Source organism: Sinocyclocheilus anshuiensis, unplaced genomic scaffold (assembly GCF_001515605.1).
Source record: "Sinocyclocheilus anshuiensis isolate Anshui unplaced genomic scaffold, SAMN03320099.WGS_v1.1 scaffold1495, whole genome shotgun sequence".
NCBI classification, from domain to species: Eukaryota; Metazoa; Chordata; class Actinopteri; order Cypriniformes; family Cyprinidae; genus Sinocyclocheilus; species Sinocyclocheilus anshuiensis.
Window position 1 is genome coordinate 855,749 of NW_015558671.1, and position 5,705 is coordinate 861,453.

Genomic DNA, 5,705 nt, shown 5'->3' on the forward strand with positions numbered 1-5,705 from the left:
CTCTTATTTAACGTTATGAAAACGGCGTTTTAATATTGATACGGCGGTGAAAAGCGTGCGAATTCTGACCCATTGGCTTTCCATAGGTGAGCAAGCTAGTGAAACGTTGCACGCGCAAAAGAGAAAGTCTGCACACATCCAAAAACGTATTTTAAATGCAAAATTGATTTCCGTGCGCTCGAAAGACTTTTTTCTTTGCGAAACGAACATTTTCTCCACAAACTCAGATCGCGCGCATGCAAAATGCACTTTTGTGCGCTCAAAATATGATCTTTCGCTCGCAGAATTGTGGCAGAAATGTAAGCCCATATGTTTTCAGCATAGACCGTCACACAACACTTTTTTTTGCGTGAAGATGTGCTCACAGCTGATTGGTTCAATAGCTGTATATTGGACCAATCAGCTTTGAGCACACATTTGACGCAAAAAAAATTCCTCAGATTTGTTTCTCTCCCTCCAAATTAATGCGTGCTTTATTTTCTTTATAATAATCATATTGATGTGTAAGTGTGTTTACATTTTTCATATATTTGTTCCATAATGATTTTTTGATTTTCAGAGAAAAAATAAATCGCGCGGACTCTTAAACACGTGATTGGCTGTTAACTGTGAACGTGATAGGTTTGTGCGCGAGCGTTCGTGTCAGTGAAGTAATCACAATTTCATGCAATTCGCAGTCAGTTTCTGGAATTAGTAACGCTTGCGATGTAAAATTTGTCAATGAAACACTAACATGACAAGAAAGTGAACTTTTAAAACGAGTCCATCGTTGTAGTCTATAACACTGACAAGTCCGAAGAGCAAATTGTGGAAAAGTTTTTTTAGGGTTGCCATCGACTGACTGACTGCCAGCCTCCGAATATTAATTTCTACCATCAAACAGGTAAGTTAAATCCTACTTTTCACATAATGTGCTACAATATACACAGAAACATAATGAACCAATTGTTTGAGTGGTGCTGTTGTGTCAAGTTCTTTAGAAAGATAAGCACAACATCATTGTAGCCTATGCAATATCAATTCAGCAATAGCAATCAAATAGAAATATAAGTTCCGCTTCAGAATAAAGCAAGCTGTTATGAATATGAAATGCATTAATGGTGAATTATATTGCTAACGTTACCCATTATATTTGTACACCTTGTCATTTTTACTGAGCTGAACTGTGCTACTTTACCTATGCCTCATACTTTTGCACTTAGACAAAGATGTTGCCTTATTATTTAAAAAACGGCCAGCTGGAGGTTAATGAGATTTCTCAAAATTTGGACTAATGTGCTTCAAGGGTATCTGAAAGGTATAGTTCACCCAAAATTAAATATCTTGCCATCATATACAAAGGGGTCTTATGGACTAACGTTACTTTTATTATACTTTTGTGTTTTTTGTGGGTGTTTTTTGTTGTTGTCGTTTTTGGACCTTGACACACGCGGTTGTATCAAACAGGCTGTGTAAAATTTCTTTAAATACTTTTATTTGAGTTACATAGAATACAATTAAATAAACAAACAAATTGGTTTTAAAGAATGGCAGACATTATCGCGATATTTTCTATTTTATAAACTATTCCATTACTACAGCAGATGCATGAAATACTCCTAGTAGCCACTAGATGGCATGCTGTGACTCCAGTTTCTGTGCTGCCTGAACGTATAAAAATTAAGTGCTAGAATACCAGTGTTTTCTTTTGCAAGATTTTTTAGTCAAAATTGCACTCCATAACATTTTTAAAATATATTACATAAAGAATTATGTAAATAAATAATTATAATTACAATAAGATTATATTCATACGAGACAAGTCTCCAGTAGGGGTGTGCGATATATATCGTCTGCGATAATATCGTAATTGTTGTTTTAACGATGTGCGATTTGACATTATCGAGTATTTTGCAAAAAACATTCAAAACATCCCTACAGAGCGCACCTGTAGTAATATCAGTTTCTCTAGTAATTCGTTTATTTGATATAGCACCTTTCCGGTGCTTAAGACACTTTCTAATTAATAAACATTTAAAAATGGAGTGGCAAAGATGGAAATTTAGCCCTGTGATGATCTTTTATTAGTTAGCATGCTACAAAATACCCCCAGCTTAATTCTATAATTCCATGCATTGAGTCAAGCTCATTAAAACAAATCCATCTAAGATGATTGATAAAGCTAGAAAAAATCAGCTACTTATAAGCCATTCTATACAGAGACGGTTTGACGAAATTGATATTTAATAGAACTTGTTTTAGTCAATGTTCATGTGCGTTTATGTATATTTAAGCTGTTCTGGACCATCTCATTGATAGTTTATAGAATATGTACTCTATTTTTATCATCAGAAAGTTGAGTTGTTCTGTGATACAGCCAGGTCAGCTATAGGACAAAAGGAATTATGGTTAGCTTTATAAGACAGGGGGAAGGTGATGGGGTGGTGCAGAGGGCTGACGTACTTAACACTTACTTAACACAAATCTCAACAATACAAGCGCATCAGGTAACACTGAGTGAATGACACCGTGACAGTTGCCTGTGTTTATGGGTAGCTTAGCCAATCAAAGGTGAACTTCTCTCAATTGCTCAAGCAGCCCCGCTGCCTCGAGACATCTCAGAGTCAACATACCGCACTGAGAGTGCTGTAGAGTACACCTCCATTCTGAGGCTGTATGAATGTGTGTGGTAGTAATCATAAGACTGGAAGGAAAATGCTTTGGCTGTGCATTTTGTGGTGTTCTGGTCTTCATTCATTATACTGTATGTCTTGTAGGTTTCATGTTCACCACACCTACACATCTGCTTTGTTCTGCTGCACAGGGTTTCTGTCCGGAGATTTTACATGTGTTTTCCAGACACAAAAATAATGGAGAATATTAAAAGCTCATGAAAATGATTGAATTTTTATTATGAATATGCATTTTTCTAGCTTTTATTTGCTGTAAATTATTTAATTGGCTAAAATTGCTCCTGTGTATAGTAAAGCTGGTAACACACAATAAGGTTCCATTTGTTAAGATTAGTAACAACTACATTAGTCAACTAAAAATGAAAAATACTTTTATTAATCTCGGTTTATATTAATTTCAACATTTACTAATACAATTTTACAATCCAAAGTTTTATCTGACTAATATTAATTAATGGACCTGAGCTAACATGTAAAATGAATAGGTGTACTTTTATTAATTAACATTAACAAAGATTAATAAATACTGTAACAAATGTATTGCTTATTAGCAATATTAGTTAATGCATTAATTAACAAATTATTAGCTAAATGCATTAGCTAAGGAACCTTATTGTAAAGTGTTACTGTAAAGTTTGCTTGAAGGCAACTGTGATGTCTGATTTTTGAATGAGTTGATCTTTCGAGTCTTACATTTAAATGATTTTTTAAATAATTCACAAATCAGTCTAAATAATTCATAAATCGATTTGAATTTAAATTACTTTTAAAAATCATTTTGAACTGATTCACAGATGAGCTTGAATGATTAATTAATGAATTGATCAGAATTTAAATGATTTTTAAAAATCATTAAAATTGTTAATGATTAGCAAATAATTAATTCAGTAACACTAATAATTATTTAAAAAAATAATTCAAATTCAGATTCATTTGCTAATGAAATGATTGGTCATTCAGACCAATCTGTCAATCAGTAATCATAAATGCATGGAAGACTCTTGGAAATTTATTGGTGAAAAGGTGAGGGGAGTCTGACTGCAGCTGCGAAAGTCAATAATGTATGCATCCTGATGTTTAATCAGAATGACCCATTTCTAGGACCATCTCTATTCATATAGCGCAAGCATTTTTTCCATCAGACACTTTTTGGGTTGGAAATGATTAAATGGTGATTTCTTTGTGGGTCAATGGCCTGAGGGAGGCCATCAGAAAATTGTTTCTTACCTAGTTTCTTTCTAGTCCTTCTTTGCCACCTTTCATTAGTTCAGCTTTTCTTCTGAAGGGAACATGTCAAAGTCCATGTCGCTTGTGTCAATCCTCCATCTCTAGTAGGGGTGGGCAATATGAGCTAAAATTCATATCACGATATTTTACACTGTCCAGGCGATATCGATATTATATTGCAATATGAGAAAAAGAATTACAGGCAAAATATTTTACCCTTATATAACTAGAAAAAGTGAGGGATTGGACATAGACCTGAAAGTCTTTTTTTTTATTGTGCCATTGTTTTTCTCAAAAAGTGCAAACATGCAACATGAGGTAGGCCTGTATGAATTAAATTAAATTAAATTAAATATTGTGTGTTTGAGTTGGCCAGTGGTTCCCAAACTTTTTCTGGCGGGCCCCCCTTTTGTTGAGAAAAATATTTTCAAGGCCCCCCATCCCCATCCCTTTTTTTTTTAATTTTTAAAAAATTTTTTGGAAAGTCTGTTATGCTCACAAAGGCTACATTTATTTATTAAAAATACAGTAAACACTGTAATATTGTGAAATACTGTCAATTTAAATGATCTATTTGAATGTTTTAACTAGGGCTGTGTATCACCAGCAAAGTCACGATACGATACGTATCACGATACAGCGACCACGATACGATACGTATCACGGTACAGGACTGCACTGAATTTTACCTCAGAAGAATTTAGTAAAACAGCTGTTTATTAAACACTGCTTACTATAGGGTCATTTCTAACTATTGGCAGAGCAGGCAGTTGACCTCTGCATTATGAAGGGCCTCCATAACTGTACCACAGTACAATACAGGTAATGGCATATGTTTCATGTTTACAAATTGGGCACTTCCCACCAGGTACAATATTCTGATTGTTTGCATCTTGTTTTTAAGCCCATAAATAATAATGTACTCGTTCTAATAAATTTATATTGCAATGTGCTCATTCTAATATATAAAAAAAAATAATATTTACATTGCTGGTAGGTTATCATTGCACAAATTAGCACACTCTCTACGATTAAAAATAAAAATTTAAATTAGAAGAGTTCTAAACTAATGCGCTGTCTTCACTGTATCTCACGCACACACACGCTCAGTCACTCACGCAGATCACGTTGCTGCCGCACTCAGACATTCAGGAACAAACTTTTTAGCGCTGCCCCGCAATTTTATCAACGAAATATCTTAATCGCTCAAGAGCTACATTATCTTTCTCAACAAGGAGCTGGTAACATCATTGTTTCTAAAGGAATTAAAGCCACAGCTTTACTGTTAATAGAGAAACGCGGCAAAACGGTGGTAATTCATACATACACAGCCTCTCTCTTTCTCTCTCTCATAAATGAACACTCGATGAATTACAATTTTCTGAGAATATAATATTGAAGTGGAGATCGCTAAACTGCAAGCTAACCGGTGTTTTCAGAAAGCAAGCGAGTTTATCCACAGTGGAGAGAGAGAGCGTGTGCACATGGTTGCCAGGTTGACAGAGATAAGTAGCACACTTAGTAGATATTTCCGTATAAACTCTGCGTCGGGGATTACGTCTCTTTATATCAGGCAACCCAGTTGTGTTCCTCTGCGGCCAGATTAAACCTTGTTGTAGCCTATATATTATGCTCTATTCATTATTTTTTAGAAACCTCGCACTTTTCTGCTCAATTTTAAACAGTGCTCTTGTATTCAAATTAAGCGCGGTCTACTGCTGCACACGTGCCACAATATCGATACAGGGCCAGCTGCATCGATACTCGTATCGTCAAATCTCTGTGACGATACATCGTCGTATCGAT

General features: G+C 35.0%; 1 long non-coding RNA gene across 1 annotated transcript in view; it reads left to right on the plus strand.

The window, feature by feature from the left end:
* Positions 1–661: 661 nt before the first annotated feature.
* The window catches only part of LOC107681259 (uncharacterized), an 89,798-nt gene continuing 84,754 nt past the window's right edge, over positions 662–5,705 (plus strand). Inside the window, exon 1 of the long non-coding RNA XR_001633234.1 lies at positions 662–883. This is a non-coding gene — a long non-coding RNA (uncharacterized LOC107681259). The remainder of the gene's footprint in view (positions 884–5,705) is intronic.